The sequence below is a fragment of the Erithacus rubecula genome, assembly GCF_903797595.1.
Source record: "Erithacus rubecula genome assembly, chromosome: 1".
NCBI classification, from domain to species: Eukaryota; Metazoa; Chordata; class Aves; order Passeriformes; family Muscicapidae; genus Erithacus; species Erithacus rubecula.
This window is the reverse complement of record NC_136658.1, coordinates 74,095,097-74,113,538: the sequence shown is the minus strand read 5'-3', so window position 1 is coordinate 74,113,538 and position 18,442 is coordinate 74,095,097. Positions and strand designations below refer to the sequence as shown.

The window sequence follows — 18,442 nt, the reverse complement described above, 5'->3', positions numbered from 1 at the left end:
AATTTTAAGGGTATTTAAATTTCTGAACTGGTAGGGTGCAGATTTTCAAAGATGTTAAAAGCATTTAACTCTCATTTACCTCCTCAGGCACACTGGATTATGATTACCCAGTCCTGTCCTCTACTACCAGGTGGCTGCAGACATTTTTTGTGCACTCCAGCACATACACATCTAAATGTTTTTTGAACAATGAGAGGGATGATAGAGACAACAGTTTTACCAATGAACTCAAATATTTTGGGTATGTGAACTAGTAAACTTTTCTTCACCCAAATAATTAGATTATTTTTGTTCATTCCCCTTTACAAGCTGCATTCCATATGGTACAGAGCAATGCACAGAAAACTGGCTAAAACAATTCTTACATGATAGTTGTACATAAACAGTTATTCATTCATACTGGAGGAAAGAAGGAACAGACAACTTGGCTATGATAGTATAGTTATTATTTTTAGCCTTTTGGCTGAAGTCTTTAGTTTCCTTTCCATACATTTTTAAATAGAAGGCTGAGGGGGTTTTATGTGCTCCTCCAAGTACAGAACAGTCTTTGGATGTTGCAAAAACACTGATTTTCCAGTCTGCAGCTCACCTATGTCTGTTTCCATCTAATAAGCCATTGTACAAAATAACTGTTTCCTATAACAGGAAATTCTGCTATGGCAGAAGTAACACTGGGTACCCATAGTACTGACACTTCCCACTTCCTTACCCTTGTTACACTGCAGAGCAAATGGAGCCAGATTCATAGGAGCCCTGTAATTACTTGACAATAACCATTGCCAGCAATGAAGCAGAGTTAGCAAAGAACTAATTAGCACACCACCCAGGACTAACAACACTCTACACTTCTTTCCTGTTACTTTTAGCTACAAGAGGAAAGACATAAATTGCTCTTTTATCAAATAGCATGAAAGAGCTTAGACAAGTTAGATGTTTGCAGTTATCACTGTACAAAGCTGGACTCTGGCCTTCAGCTATGTTCCGTACATTAGCCTGGAAGAAGGCAACAGCAAAGCTGGAGACCTACCAGTGCTTGCTCCCTGATGGTGCCAGAGAGTGGATCTGTGGGGTACCTGTCAGGAGACACCAAAGCTACCAAAGCAGCACAACACTCCTGTTTTCATGTCAGTGTCTCTTGCTGGATAACAGGAGGGAATACACAACAGTTGGCTCTGCAAATATCAGTGAAATACAGACCCTGTCACTTTTTAACTTGCTGGATGAATTTCAACTATTTCTTAATCTTCCCATGGTTGTTGGGAAGTCACTTGGATAGCTTCAGTTGCTGCCCCATGGATAGAGTCCCCTTGCTCTGACTGCTAGAGAGCACATTCCCACTCATCTGAATCATTACTGGCCTGACTGTGGGCAAAGATGGTTTGGTCTCTAGACACTGCTAGCAGCTAAATATTTGGAAAGTAAATGACTAATCCCTTGCCCAGCTAGACTTTCAGTGGGAAATGAGACACATCACTTAACACTTACACTTCAGTTTAAAAGTGGAAAAAATATTCTTCCCTCCTTAGGAAGTAAAATCGTTAGACTACATATGCTGAAGTGTGTAGTATACTCAAAATATGCTCCAAATCCATGAGGGCCACATAGTCAGCTTGCATGAGCTTGTCTTCTCTTACCACTCTAACAAACAGGTAGCCTCTTAAACTGGAAATATTTTTTAAAATGGTACTTAAGATTTAGTCCAGCTGTTGGCTGATCTCTAAACTTACTTATTTTACAGTATCCTCTGCCCATAGACAGACACAAAACACTTGCTTTTCCAGTAGATATTACCCAGTTAGAGTCAGGAGTTGCCTTAGGCCATGACCTGATTCTGGATCAATTAGAGAGCATTCACCAGGAGATCAATGAATATAACTCCATGCTATAATTTAAGGTCAGTTTAGTCCAGGAGAGAGGCTAGCAAAGTAAAAATAAACAAATAAAGATCACGGGTTTTTACAAAAGAACTGAGAAGAGTGCTGAAGTGCATACTTGAAATATTTCCTCTAGAATCCACAGTGCAGCTGGCACACCATGGGTTTACACTTGGTGCCTGTTCAATGTGTGCTACGTGGATACACCAAACCTGCACACACACACACTTGCCAAGCAGAATGACAGAGGTAATGTGACTATTTCTGAAAAATTGAGTGTTTATGGCTTGCTCAGTTTCAGAGTATGTTTCATAATCTTCAACACTCACAATGTGTCACTCATGGGCTTGCAACATATTCCCTCTGAACAGAAGCTGCTTTGTGCTCATCACTGAAGAAGCATGTGCTGTGCAAGTGCCATACTGTATTTTGGCAGTAGCTGTTAGAAGTAAATTTACAGAGGATTAAGGAGATGGAAGGCAGCATGCCTCACACTGTAATTCTGCAAAGCATTAAAACACCCTCTTTAAAGAAGAGATGAGAGATGGCTGCTATTCAAAATCTTGGGGTCTGAGGTTCAATTTGTTTTTACCAAATTTGCATTTGGCCCTGGAGAAGTCTCTGAACAACAGCTGCCCTTGCCCAGAAGGACTGTGTGAGGACACCTCCCTCCTTTGGAAGTCACCTTCACAAGGTGGGAGCTGTCCCTAGGGGCACAGAGCCACTCAGACCTGCTCCAGAGGGAAGCTCCTGGCAGCTGCTATGCTGCCTCTGGGATCAGCCGTTCCCCATCTCCAGATGTGCTCCATGAAGCACAGGATTCCAGGGCTGCCCTGGGTTTAGGTCCCCTCAAGGCCAGGAGAATGAAAGTATGTGCTGAGGACATGAGACATTTTTGGCTGTCCAGAGCTACAGTAATGACATACAGATATGCAGATAAACACAAAGATTGAAATTTGGTTGGGCATGCTTTGAGGAAACTTCTTTTTTCCAAGCATATTTCTTTTCTAGACTTGACCTTGGTCTGCACTTTTAAGAATCTGACATTTTTTGATGGTTTATTTCACTTTCAGATTTTGGCAGGGTGTAGCCTCAGATATGCCAGAAGTACGATGAGATAAGTTGTTCTCCAGACAGAAACAGAAGCAGAAAGCAAGCAGTTGCCTACAAAAGATGGCCTCGCCTACAGATTTTACCATAAAAAGTGCCTGGCTCAATTTTTGAAAGGAGATGATTAAATTTGACTATGAAATATCATCAAAATGGCAATTAAAGACATCAAATAACCACCTTAGAGCCCACATGTTGCTCTGAACCCACTGGTTAAACTGAAGACATGATAAAGGTCTTTTTATTTAGGAGATTGGCTATACTTGGCAGGGAGAGTTGGAGTTTTAAAGTTTCTCAAAATGTTTTACCTGATGCTTTGCATTTTTGCAGTGTTTTTTTTCACTGTAATGCTAGTTAGAAACCCACTATCCACAGTATTCTGTGACCATGGCATTAGGCTGTGAATTACTTATTGCTAAGGAATCACATTGATGTACAATGTGAAAATTACAGTTCCATATTTTCTGGTACAGCTTCATCTTTAAGGACAAACAATAACCCAAACAAATCAGCCTGGAAGTCACTGCTTTACCTGCATTAGAGGATGTGCAGGGAAGGCAACACTGCCAAAAGGTGAAAATTATAACTGTGATGCTCCGTTGGTTGACAATGATTTTGGGAAGAGAGCTGAGGCTTTCATTAATCTTTCCATAACTACAAGCCAAATCCAATTAGAGGCTGCTAAAAGTAGCCTCAAAACTGAGACTAGAAAGCTCCTATTTGTTGTATGTATTTCAAAGAATTTCCTTCATCCATTGTTTACCAATCTGATCTTTCCTGATGGGGTGTAGAAAAACATAATGAACACTTATCACCTGCAAACTCAACTCCCACTGGAAAGCACTTTTTTCAGGAAAATGTTATTGTGGTGAGGACTTTCAGGGAGTGTTGGAGTTTTAAAGTTTCTCATGATGTTTTGCATTTTTCTTCTAAATGAACAGGAAAAAACTCATCTGGCTCTCATTTGAATTCTCAATAGAGTTTAGAGAGGAAATTCCAACCAGAGCAGTATATTCCTACACCTAAAATCTACATGGGAAGGATGCAGCATGCTTGTTTCAAACCCACAGCAGCAAGAAGGAGCAGAGCTGGGAGAAGTGGCACACCAGTGTGTCCACATAACAGTAATGGTTTTAGCAGAGGGGCTGGTTTATAAAACAGCCTTCAATAGGACTCAAATATCTAGATGACCTGCCTTCACAGCAGCCATTCCATCATGCATGCAGAATATTTATTAACACACATGGGCATTTTTGGATATAAAGAATGGAAATCATCTCACCTATCTGCAACTGCATTGGAACTATTAATCCTAAGTGCTACTGAAGGCTAGGGAAAGAAGGAGGTACTTCCTTTAAAATATTTATCTTTTCTTAATGTGTGAAAGAGGTAAAATGGGCTTGTGCACAGAAAGAGCTCATTCTTCTCTATGGTCTGTTCAGAGAATACAGGATGCACAGGCAGATAAAGCTAAAGACATTCCCAGTGAGATTCCTCTTTGAGCAACATCCTGTTAATGTATGGGGTAACTTAAGGTCCCTAATGTCACTTATTTACACCTGGTATTCACCATTTGCAGTGGTGGCAATAGTGATCTGTACCAATGTTTGCAATGGGATTTTAGATTTATGTAGGAACATTCCTGTGTAGGTGTTTACCACAAACAGCATGTATTTCCCACACAAAACATATCATGGAATTAGCTACCTGACCTCAAAATCCACTAATCTGAAACATAAACAACTTAAGTAAGTAGTTACATTGTTCACCCCCTAATCACCACAATGCCTCATTGATGAACAATTCACCTGCTGGATTCCATATGTATCTCAATGTATATATTCCATATATATGTATATGTGTTATATTTATATCTCACTAGAATTAAGCTCTGATTATCAAGGTTCCCCCCATCCAGTTAATACTAGAGATTCTTGGTATCCAGGTTTTCTTAATCGTTTCATAAGATGAAGTATCTGAAGCTTATAAACAACTCCCAGGACCTTCAAGTTTTAGAATTTGCCAGCAAAATGCTTTTCTTTCCCTAAATGTGTGGGCTGCCTCTGGACAAAGATGTTAGCTCAAAGCACAGGGCTGGATCCAAGTTAAAGTCAGGTTGAGGGCAGGTCTTCCCAGACAGATGGGTAGGCATCTCCACCTTCCAGCTCCCTAAGAGCCCTGTTCCTAGTTCTCCCTAGACATAACAAGGGAACTGATTGTTCAGTGCACAACAGAGACTAATGTGAGAACATGATCCTGGCAGAGCCTCACCAGAGGATTCTTCTAATTGATGTGAAGACAATATAACTGATTTGTAGACATTCCACTCTGCACCACTCTTACTGTATCAGTTTCCCACAACTGCTGTTGATTGCCTCCTTCTCCAAGCACTTTCTTCTCCCTCAGTTTAGAAACTCTGGGAAGAAGCTTGTAATAGCAATTTGTTTGTGCCATGCCTATTTGGCACGCTGCGCCACACTCTTACACAAATAAACAGGGAACACGATGTAACACCACAGCAGAGATTTAACTGAGATCCAATTGTGCTTGGTGCCATCTGAATATGGGAAGAATGTTCCCCTAAATGAAAAATCTTCAACAGAAAAACAAGTTCACCCTTCACAAGTATGTACCATAACATGGGACAATGCCCCATCTTTGACTTATGACTTCATTGGAGAGAAATTGGCCTGTTGGAGCACTTCTCCTCTAATAGGCAGCACTGTTCTACATTGCTCTTTCTGCACAGATCTGAATTTGGGGTGTCTTTTACAGCTAGTATGAAGCCAGTCTTTGCTAGGAAGTGGTAGTCTGTCCAAAATCACCTCTCAAATAAGTTACCTTTGGCTGAACCACCAGTGTTTAGATGCAGGAGGCTAATGGCTCTTGATTTATATTATGAGATTGCAAGCAACTAGAACAAATAGTTTATATTTCAAGGTGCAATTTATGAATTTAACTGTCTCACTTTTACTGAGTTCCTCACACCAAAAGCTCAGTGACAGCCTGAGTAAATGCTCTGGCTTGAAACACAAGTCACCTAAAAAATTAATGATAAATTATTTTCCCAAAAGTCTTAAGGACAAACACATTTCTAGGGCCTCTGAAGAGGAAATACCTCAGGGAGAATATTGTTATTAGGTGACACTGAGAAAATGCTTAAGCAGGAGTGACTGAAGCAGACTGTGTACCCTAAGAATTTAATGAGCAGCTTGAAGGAGTTGATGGCCTGAGGCATAGCCTCAGGTCATTAAATCTCAAATGGTTATTAATCCATAGGAAATGCTTTCTGTCAAGGTCATTAGTGCTATTATACAGTGGAAATTGAGAGTGTATCAAAAAATTAGCATATAGGCTGTTTGCAGGAAAAATGTTCTCAGAGAGCATGGACAGGTCATTTCCAGGAGGATGCTGCAGTGTCCACAAGCCACCTGGCTGGCTGAATTTCCATGTACCTCTCTGCACCACTTCTAAGCTGAGTTGCTCTTTTGCAGTACTACAGGAACTTTACCATGCACTGATTTAGCAGTTCAGCATAACCCCAAGGGATAATGTTAGCTGAAATCCCTCCCACTAAGCATATGATTTTAGGTTGGAATCCTGCCCTACTGTTGTTCCTTAGAATAAATCCAGGAAATCTGATTCAGTTGATGTGTACTAGTGACCACAGCATTTGACCAAAGGCTGAAACTGTACAGGTGGTGGGATCACTGCCCTTTTCTCAGAATTTCCTAGGATAAAGGAAACTTCACTGCCTTCAAGCAGAAATACTTGAAACCAGAAAAAATATATCAGTTGCCACTTGTGGGGCCAAGGGACTGTTCAGCAGGCAGGGAAGGGCAGGAGGTGGTGAGGTCCCAGTCTGGGATTTCCCTCTTGGATTTCATCCCTGCATGGGACACCTTGTAAATAAAGCCTCAGTTTCACAGTCACTGCTATCACCTTCCCATTAAGCATGGAAAGTGTTGATGCATAGATCCTATGACTTTTTATAAACAGAGTCTAGAGTTCAGGTAGTTACTTGATGCATGATTAGGTGTCAGATTTAGTGATTATTGTTTTCCCAGTTCTCATGCTGGTTTGTGATTTGAATCTGGCCAAACAAATCCTATAATTCTGTTAAACTGTCTTTGTGGATAAGATTTTCCTACACTGTAACTATATCTACTACAGTGGTTATTCTGAATTTTGAACTAGGTTTATTTACAAGTGACCTGGAGATCTTATACAATATAAGTATTGTATAATAATGATCAGTGCTTGGCTTTAAAGTAATGTAATTACCTAAATTTCTTTCTTCTGCTCTAAACTAAGCAGAAAACCCAGAGAATTGTTACATAGCAGAATCATCCCTGAAGATCATTTAGCACCCCAATTATGCAGGTGTCAAAATTAGGTGAAGAGATCTTTCTTTATTAAAGACCCTGAGGAGATTAAGAAAGCAACACTATATTATACTAAATAAAGAAAAAGAACAAAAGGACATCATGATCTATTTAATTCTTCTGACAATGTCTGCATTAACTGATCAATGCTTGGATATGCATTGCTATTTACTGTTTGATTAAGTGCCCTCACATTCACTGGCATCAGCTAATGCATCCTAACTAAATGGAATTTATGCAAATGTTATTTCAATTACACATTTCTACATAGGTGTCAGGAACACACTCATATATGGGAAGCTGAGGGCAAATGCACTCATTTTTTGTTTTCTTCTGATTGCTTTCCTGAAAGATAATAATTGAATAGAATTGGTAAATTATTGAAGTAAAGAAAGCCACTTTCACAATGATATTAAGGAAAAACAACCCTTGTAGGATAAGACTTCATGTTTTTTGCATGTATTGAGTCCTTGATTTCATTAAGCATATCATAGATATGTTTGAGCACTGATACTGTAAGAAATGAAGCTGAACTTTTAAAATGTAAAAGATAAAATTGCACTTTAAAAGTGTAACTATAGCTGAATATTTTTAGAAGGAAAATTTTGCTTAATTTAAATGTTAGACAGAATTCCAAATACCTTAAAAAGAACTGCATACATATCACAGTAAAGAAAATTTTATTTGGCACTAGTGGCTTAGACATGGCTGTGAAGCCATAAATCAGATAAAGTACATATTTGGATACTAAATTATTTCTGGACTTGGAAAATTCCAGTAATGCTATATTTTTACAGCAGTATATTCCTGTAACCTAGATCACAATCAAATGATACATGTAAAGTAATTTTCTTCTGAAGAAAAGAGATATTTAAACTCCTGTTATAAGGGGTTCAACTGTGCAGTTTCATACTGTCTTAAGGAATATGGTTGTTCTCCTGACCAAAATTTTTAACAGATTTTGGTCATTGAAATCACTGCACCTAAATATGTCTAACATTTATTTCCATCCTTTCTTGGCTGGATTGTGCCATAAGACATGCCATTGTACTACTTTGCATAAGAAGCAGATCTGAAAAAGAACCCCACATCCTTTGTCTCTCGTATTTTCAACAAAATAGAGAATTCCTTACTGCTGAGCTCCTTTTGCCGTTTTTTGGTTTTTTTTTTTCACAAGTATATTTTCCTTCTGGCTCTCCAACTGTGTTTTTTACTGCCCTGGTTTTCACAGCTATCCCACTAATGCTCAGGATACATCAATGAGTCTCTGTCAAATTTCATTCCTCCATGTGCTCTGTCACTGAATTTAGGAAAACACCAAACTCCATTGCCTGTCAAGGCAGTCACATTTTCTTCACTGGATCTTATGCAAACACAGAGTAGGGAATAACTTGATCATTCCACCATCTGACTCATGCACTGGGACTGTTAATAACTCAGCCACATCCTGTAAAATGACCAGTTTAAAAAACATTGAAATAAATAGATTGGCTTTTTCTCCTCCCAAGGATGGCCATGTTAATTTTTATTTTAAAAATACTTCATCTAAGAAGTTGAAATAAACCATGGAAAATAAGGCTGGAGTGAAAGTTCGTCTAATTCACTCTCTTTCAAAACCTGCAGGACTAATATTTACTCTTCCTTAGAGGCATCCTGGATTCAGGACAATTTCTGAGATGCACCTGACTAAACAGGTTTCTTTGGTCTCAAACTGGCTAGGTGGCAAATTTACAACTCTGCTGAAGTCGATGTTTTGATGATACAGTTCCAGCTCTGTTCTCAGGAGGAGACATTACCTTGAGCAGTGTGTGGCTGGAATGCAGTGCTTACTTTTCCAGACCTTCCATTTAACTGTCTCTGGATTGCCACACCTGTAGCAGAAACTCCATAAACTTCTCTTCTTTCCTTGCAAGCAGTATCTTATATTCCTGCCATGCTGGCATCTCAGCACCCTTTGCATCCCTGCTCACAGAAAGGGTGCCATTCCATGCAGTGCTGCTTTCCATGGTTTGTAAGGGGTGCTGGATGATAACCTCAGCTGCAGTGCTCACATTCACTAACCCTCACTTCTTCTGATGAATATAAAAGTTCAGATCTCCCCAAACTATCACAGCTTTGTTTGGATCAGAGTTATGCACAACTGTGAGTTTCAGAAGGCGGAAGAGCTGATTCCAGGAAAGCAAAACCACCAGTGAATGAAAAGCTAAGAATATACTTCGGGTGAAGCATGGAAGAGGGAATTGCCAATTCCTCAAATAAGGTTGTTTATTTAACAGTATCCTGTCGGGGGGAACTACGTAACTGCAATGACTTTGAGTAACTGTGCGTACTTATGTCATGATAATGTAATGGATTATCATGGAAGTTTACTCTCAAGGGAGCAGTATTTCTGTCAGGCAAATACTGTCTTCTAAATAGACCATGGTTATCCTGCACAGGGCACAATGAATTAAAAAAGTGTGTCTGACCAGCCAGGAGTATGTTCTTCCAAATAAAAAAAATCCCTAAATCATAATCTTAGTGATAAATGTCTCTCCTTTTATCAAACACCAGACACTCTCACTACTAATAAATAACCTGAAGAGTACATTCCTATTCAGTATCAGTGAAAATATCAGCATTTAGACCTAAAAGCTTTTGCATTTAAAACCTCGTGAGCAGTTCACAGAAAATGATGACTGTGTTTCTCTGCTTTGGAAAAGAAAGATATTCAGTCAAATATATACTCGCTTATTTATAGCTCTTTGAAAAAATTGACAGAATTTGAAGAACAAAATCTCTCTTTGTATAACCAAGTCTCTGCATTTATCCAGTGTCTGCAATCTGCAGCACACATAAAGCAGTAGAGAAGCATTAATTAGTATTAATTCATTAGTTTTTGTCAAATTATTGTTTTTCTTCAATCTCAGGGCCTGAGCACTAATATTCCCCAATAGCCTTCCAAAGCATCAATGCAGAGACTGCACTCCTCCCCACCACTTGCTCTTTTCTACTTCCTTCCCTTTAGAATATTTGAAGACTGAGGTAGTAGAACACAGAAAAAATGATATTTAGTCTCTCTTCCAATGCAGACAGGCTTTGAAGTAAAGCAGTGTAGGCTTATCCCAAAGAAACAGATTAGTTTTTGGAAAATGTTTTTACTTGCACACACTGAGTGTAAGGTTTACTAAAGATACCTCCTGTAGTACTAAACAGCAGTAGATCTCCTTCCTCACTTAATACCTCAGTTTCATGTCTCAGTTTACAGCCTGTCTTGATAGTTCATACTATGTCTCATTAACAACATCCAAACAGAACTTGCAGGGAACTTTATGGAAAAAAATTCCTCAAATGTCCTCTACTATTGTTTTCCATTTTTAAGGCTAAGGAAGATGTCATTGTGGTCAGACAAGAGAAAAATACAGAGGCAAAAAGGATCATTTAGAAAAGTAGTCCTAGAAAAAGTTGTTACTCAAGTGTCTGTCAAGGGGATGAGTGAGGTACAATTGTTCTGTTTCATTAATTTTTAATCACATCTGGCAATTGACTTCAAAAGCCTCCAAGACTTTATGATACCTTGAAATGAAAAGGGCAAAATGCTCTCCTCCATCATTTTGGAAGACATCAGGTGGCAAAGCCCCTTCCAAAGCAGCCTTGAGGGCTGAATGCCAAGGGAGCTGCTCAAAGGACAGCAATTAGACAAGACACCAGTAGCACCAGCTCATTTGTATCAGAATGATACCATACCCCTAAGGCAAATATTGCTCTCAGTTGATAAAAAAAGGAGAAAATTATCACAAATGAGACATCAGGAATGTTAACTAAGATATAATAAATAGATGTACTGTGAGGATTTTACTTTTATTTATTTAAAATTTATTTAGTAATTGATTCATCCATAAACATACAAAATTTCTAAGTTATTTAGATCCATTCTGCCAGATACCTTCTCAAACAATTTTCTACTGGAAAAACCTTCACTAGCCACTAGCTAAAATTTTAAATTCTAGCTATAGCCAGAATTTTTATCTAAAAAGCAGACTCTGGACTTCCAAATCTGACTTTGTCTCGTAAATGTTATTTAATAAAATGGGCACATAGAGTTAGTAACACTTTTAATAGTTTGTCACTTTAAAGGTGGCAAAGTGGTAGATGACCAAAACAACTGTTACTTCATAGGTGCAATGTAGTGATATAATGTTAACCATCTGTGAGTGGTAGAGGTGTTTACTATGCTTGATAAGTTCAGACAAAATTCATCACTGGCTGGGCTGGAACACATCAGGATGAACTGGTAGGGTGAGTCCCACATTTTCCTCATGCTGGAGAAGAAGCTCAATTGTTGAATTGCTCAACAATTTTTCAATATTATAATTAAAAAAACTCACAACAAACCTAAAAATGTATTCCTTCCATGTCTTCCTTAACAACACAATTCACACAGCTTCAGCCACTAATTTCTTCCTAAGTCTTTTAGCTTCTGCATGCATTACAGTATATTTGTACAACTGCTCCTTAAAGAAATAATATTCATACCATCTGTCTCTCTTGGACAGTTTCCTGTCCCCCATAATAATTTTAGAATCTACTGGCCAGTTTCAGTTGAATCTGACAGGAGGAGCCATGTCTTAAAATACTATATTTTAGAGAAGCTGGAGCTGAGGAAAGAATACAAATTAGAATTCCAGCAAGAGAAAGGCATTTGTGGGGTGACCAACTACGCATGCTGAGAAGCAGCAGACAATTGGCTGAAGAGTACACAGCATTCTGCATCAGCATCAGTGTCTGTACCACTTCTCTTGCAAATATTGAAGGGATGGGAGAGAGATCTGGGAAGTGACATGGAGGAGGCGAAGGACTTCTTTCCAGTGAGGTAGGGGAAAGGAATGCAAGTTCGTAGGAAACCAGACTGCACTGATGTCAGCGCTCAGAAAGCAGAAATTCATTTAGCTCAATTTTTACAATAATGTGTAAGATGGAAATAAAGGTCAACCACTAGTCATCCCTGGGTAATGGGCTGTTCCAATTTTTGGCAGCTCCGGGATGACTCATGCAAGGAACACATCGCTGCTGCATTCTTCACCAGTGCTGCAGGAGTGAACACATAATGTCCCCACAGCACAATGTCCTCACACTGCTCCCAGCCCCACCAGTCCCTCCCTCCCACTGTTTCCTTCTTTAGAAACTCCAAGAGTAAAAGATAGTGAGGGGCTGTGTCACTGAGTGGGAGCTCTGCAGCTACCCCTGCCCTGAGCTACATACATACTTGCCTAGGTCCAAAAAATCTCCTCAAAGAGCAATTTGCAAGAAGCCACCTTGGAACATCATATTTCCCAGTCCTACAGATCTATGAAGCATGGATGTCTCAAAAATGAGGACATAATCACGGCTATATCAAGCCATCAAGCAACCAGCAGTTCCCCAAATACACATCAAATCCAACACCTCTGCAGACCCACACTGTTTCACAAACCATTTCACAATGAAAGGCTGTACAAAACCCAACTTCTATCCACACCAGCCAAAAATATGTAATGCATTCATAAGAACAAAGCTTTTACTCAGCATTTTTTGTGGTGTGAAGAGACAAATTTGCACAACTATTGTCATCATTTATATTTCATTACAGAGCCAAAATCAGAAACCTCGCAACAGTCAGTGATGCTCAAATGTTTAATGACAAACTATCTGTTGCCCCACAGAGCTTACAATCCTCAAAGATAGTCAGAAAAGGGAAGGATAAAAACCCCAAAGCATGGAGACTTACGGATGGTCATCCTACGAAGGGAGGAATTTAGCTCTTCTGAGTTGAATGTAGGAGATGTGAGCTCACACTCAGAACAAGCAGAGCCCAGGACTGCCTCTCTCTGGGGGGAGTGCTCTAATTCCTGGGCTATTATGCAAGAGGAAGATAAGTCACATCCATCTTCAAATGAGTAAAACCCAACTGCATGGAGCTGCCAGCATTTATTTCCTATTGTTCCTCTATAATCCCAGTGGAAGAGGTATTTACTTGAATGAGGCAGACTGAATCATCCTTGGGTGGGTGGATGGATGGATGGATGGATGGATGGATGGATGGATGGATGGATGGATGGATGGATGGAGAGGGGGAACAGATCTTCTTCCTCAGATCTTCAGTAAGCAACTGCTGCTCTCCTTAGACTGTACAATGAATTTAAGCAGTTGTGACAAATTGACTGGACCATCTGCTTAACCCCAGGTACTTAAATCTTGAATTAAATAGAGTGGGCTCTCCACAAGACACATAGTCTCTCTAGCAAATGCCACTCTTTCTTGATTTTTCAGACAAATACCTAGTATTGCTAATTGTAGTGGGTCTGACTTTCATCTGGAATAAATTAGTGCTGTTGCTGCCAATGACTGACCTAGAAAATCCATGTAAGACTGAAGGATCCTTGGAAGAAAATGAGGCTCTGATTTAAGTGGGGCCTTGTTGCTGGGAAGACCTGTTGCTGAATGTTTTAATCCAAAATATTAAAAACATTATTTCACATTATGGACTCTGATTTAGCACAGTAAACAACCTTCAAAACCACAACCTAGTAACAGTGCCTTTGTCCCTACTTGCCATCAATGGCAGACTCTTCTCTCTTTCTTTTTTTCAAAATTATCCAGAAAAACACAGACCCAGGAACCAAGCGCTTTTTCAAATGTAGAACATAATTTAATCTTTACAACAGAGAATAGAAGAGCGTGGGTTTTCTCTGACTGTGGACTTCTTGTAACTTCACTGAAGATAAATATTTAGATAGCAACCAATGGGATATTTAATTGTCAGGAACTATTATATTTAAAGAAAGTGCAAGAGATTTTCAGACTTGTTTTCCTATGTGTGTTGACAACTTATTCCCATCATTTACCTTTTGCATGACATATAAATACAATCACTGCTGTAATTTGTAAATTGTTAATATTAGGACTGTAGGGATGGCTATGCTTTCAGTTGTACATAAAAAAGACAGCTTTTACATCAACATCTGGCTGACCTTCATTACTTTCCCATCATTATTTGTACTCCTCCTCCTTCTCCTTGGCCTCTCCATTTTTTTCTTGTTGTGGCCCTGTCTGATTTCATCCAGGAAGCTGCACACCCTGACTGCTCTTGGCTCCTGTGATGCTCATAAACCATGAGACAAATAAACATGGGGGAAAGGACAAAACCAAAGCAGCAAGAGATCTGGCAAACCTACCTATGTGGATCCTCCAGCTGTGCACATAATCAGTCCATGGCACCATCTGAACTGGGACACAGTATTCCACCTACTCCTTCCATCCTCCCTCCTCCTCAGGTCAGGACCAAAACTTCTCATAAACCTCATAAACCAGCATTCACAGAAATAGGACTGGCAATGGGACAACTGGTTTGCTAAATGATACAGTCCTGTCAGGAACTAACCCACAGATCTGATAAACACCTAACAGGTAGAATAAGGGTGTCAGAGTTCAATTTCAGCAGCAATTCTCAGTACTATTTGCTCTCTGGGGGACGTTTTTCACGTCGCAGCTTATCTAAGTGTCAAATAAATTCTATGAAAATACGTAGTTCAAAGAGACCTGAGAAGTGCTGCTACTTAGAACTTCAGATCTCTGTAGGAAAAGCACCCTGAAGGTATGTAATAACTGGAACTGCATGGACAGTGTCCAGTTGGTTACCACTGAAGTTACAAATTAGATACTAGGGTAACGTATGCAGCAAAAGAAGTCGAGTAAGAAATTCATGGATCAGTAGAAATGTATTTAATGACTTTATCATCTTGCATTTGTCAAATCCTGCTGGGTTTTGAATACAGCCACAGAAACACCCCCAAAAGGATCAAAAGAACGTTATTTCTCATATCAGAAAAATAATTTTACTCAGAGAATAAGAAAACGAAACAACTTCTCACGAAGAAAAATGACCTTGTAAGATGATGCAGCTCTGAACCAAATTACATATATTCTACTAATCAATAAAATACAGTTGTCAAGGAAACACTGACATCAGAAAGTGAAATACAGAGGTCTTACATAAACACATACACATACCAATATGTTATGTGAACTTTTGTAATCTAGCAATGACTTCAAGGAAAAATATGTTTTTACAAAAGAACTCGTATTTTCCCAGGCTTGGTAGATTCTTGTGTAAGAGCTTTTATGAGATTTTAGACAAGTTGCATTTTGTTTGGTAGTCTTTGTTCTTGTTCTTTTTTCTTTTTTTTTTAAACTGGAAAAGAAATACTGAAAAAAAAACCTGCTTTCAATGAAAATTTAGTCTTGCTATGAAAGTGATTTAAAACAGTGATAATTAGATGGGAGTTAAAACTCAACCAGAACATTTGAATATTGATCCTGAACATAGTTTAGACTTAAAAAAAAAAAAAAAAAAAAGAATTTGTATATCCTATTTGTATTATATTATGCAGAATTCAAGGGACAAGTTCTGAGAACAAAGACTTAATAAGAAAGGACTTTCTCTTCACAGGCATTACAGTTCTCATTGTATGGGTTTTTCACTTTCAAGCTCAGTTCTGCTGCCTTATTCAACAATTACAATCCGAGTGAGCAGAGTGGAGCAAATCACAGAACAGGATATTATGGAGCATGACTATAGTTGATACCAGCCAGCCCCCTCTAATCTCTGATCTTGCGTTTAATTTGAACAGATCATTAAATTATTTCATAGCTTACCACCAGAACCTCTCAGCGCATATGCAGGCTGCTGGTACAGGCAATTTCTTTCTCTGTAGCTAAATAAAGCCCAGGTTTTCCAGCAATGTTCACAACTTCTTGCCCTTTTTTGCAAAAAACATGGACAATGCCTTCTGGTCACAGGACACCACCTCATGGCTCCCTAAATTACTGTTCATGTTTCACCTACCTGTGTGCTCAGCCACCTGGAGCTGGCAGATATTTTCCCCAACTTGGATGCCATAGCAACCAGGGCTGAAGAATCAAGGCAGAGCTATAGCTGTCTATTGAATTTGCTCTGGAAGTTTGTATGGACAGTATAAATGCAATGTAAATAAATAATATAAATGCTGAAGATGTTTGCTGCCTTCGATGTCTGCAAGCATGCTCATTATAAGCATCAGGCTTTCAAGACTATTTTCTGAAGGATGGTTTTCCAACAATTTAAAAAAATTAACTGGTTTACCTTATTTAGCATCTAAGTTCACTGAAAAACTTCTTTGGAGATATCCCACTGAGGTCTGGGTCAGCCTCCTAATTTTCAGTTCAGTTAAAAAATGAAGCTAACTCATTATGCAGCTGTCTGAAATATTCTTGTAACTGCAAACCCGTGGTGTTTTCACAAAGAACTGAGAATATGGAATGGTATTTTCAGGTATGTATAAGCAATTATAGGTCAAACAAAATAGCATCTTCATTTCTCATTGGGTTAAATGATGAAAAGACTGACTGTTATGTGTGATTACCTCTATTAATTTGGAGGTACAAATTAGACATGTTCCTGCAGGCCGATGGAGATTAAATGCACTATGCAAGTGCCAGATATTAACATAAATCTACATTTTCAATTCAGTGGCTCAGAAGCACAAGAGAGGTGTGCACCATTGTGCCTCCATCAACTGCATTCACTTCTGATTATCTTGTGCACATGTTCTTGCAAACCAAATTAATGCAACAGAGCTCTTCATGCAGGTCATTAGCCACTGGTGGAGGGATGTGACAAACTAAACATCCCCTGAACAAATCTTCTAAATCTTCTGGCCAAAGAAGTTATGGATGCCCCATCCCTGGCAGTGCTCAAGGCTGGATCTAGAGGACAGTGGACAGTGTCTCTGCCCACGACAGGAGTTTGGAACTAAATGATCTTTAAGGTCCCTTCCAACCCAAACCATTCTATGCATCTATGAGTCTACTGAACCCTCCTTCTGTGACAAGTGAGGGCCCATCCCCTGCTCTAGGTGTGCCAGCAGGGATTCACAGACACAGGAGAGGCACAGGAGCAGCAATGCCTCAATGCTATGCTCTGCTGTGCTGGAAGACACAGAGGTTCTTCTTGGAACTGGAGTTTAGGTACAGAAATGGGGCCCCCAAGGACACAGGCAGCAGAAAGTAGGTGCAAACTCCAAGTATTTCCTTGAAACTAAGCCAGTTGAGACAATTTGGTGACTTTTCATTCGCACATCAGTGCTCATGGCTGGCAAAGGGCTCCCTTTTGCAGTTTTTGTCCCTGCTGAAAGCCTGTGTAACAAGTGCTGAAGCACACAGTGCTCCTATTTCCCACGAAGTCACTCCCAAATGGAAGGGAAATTTTACACTGAAGGGGTAAGTTCAGCATCACTTCTCCCAATCCCTTTTGTAGGATTGCTGGTTCCCAGGCTCCTTCTGCCTAAACTGTTGGTTGCACTGGCAGATTTCAAGAACTGAGGCAACCCTAATTAGTGATTTCACAAGACCTTCCATTCATTTGCAATTCAGTAACTCAATTGCACCTTTTAGAGACACTGGTTTTGCCATCTCCACAGAAGTTCCCTCCATCAATCCTTTCCATTTGTCTATAGCATCCACAGATATAAGAGGAAATTTTATGTGACACAGAATGATTCTGTTTTACTGAGTCTACTTGCCTTCAAAAGCATTAATAAATCAACAAACCAGAGGTAATTAAGGAACAAAAACAATGCTAAGGGCTTGATTTAAATACATAAACCCCAGAACATTCAGGACTCAACCTCAGCCCATCCTGTCTGTCCCTGTGCAAAATGTTTAAATAGCAAGTGAGCTTATCTCTTCTAGATGTGTTTGGTGGATGGAAACTGAATTTAATGTAGCTTCACTGTCTTTTATCTGCTTACATCAGAACTCTATTATTATTTTAACCTTACAATGACTTAATTAAAGTAATGTCCTAGCCAAAAAAAATTGCCTGGGTGGCCTGAATATTATACCTCCATATTTTTTTATGAGGTGACCTTTCTGAGTTCAAGAAACCATGTTTGATCACTGGTTTTGGGTGGGAGTTTTGCTTGTGAGAATTACGAGTGCATTACAAGGAAAGCCTACTTGATTTATGCATAATTTTTCACCGAAGGTACAAAACAAGTAGCCATCAACTTAATGCCA

General features: G+C 39.3%; 1 protein-coding gene across 11 annotated transcripts in view; it reads right to left on the bottom strand.

Moving 5' to 3' along the window:
• STARD13 (StAR related lipid transfer domain containing 13) overlaps positions 1–18,442 on the bottom strand; it is a 281,574-nt gene that overhangs the window by 47,391 nt on the left and 215,741 nt on the right. Inside the window, exon 1 of one of the 11 annotated variants that reach the window (XM_079322442.1) lies at positions 1,028–1,171. The exons of the other annotated variants lie outside the window; for them this stretch is intronic. The gene's annotated coding sequence lies outside the window, so the exon portion shown is untranslated. Of the gene's footprint in view, positions 1–1,027; positions 1,172–18,442 lie in introns of those variants that run through there. 11 annotated transcript variants of the gene reach the window in all.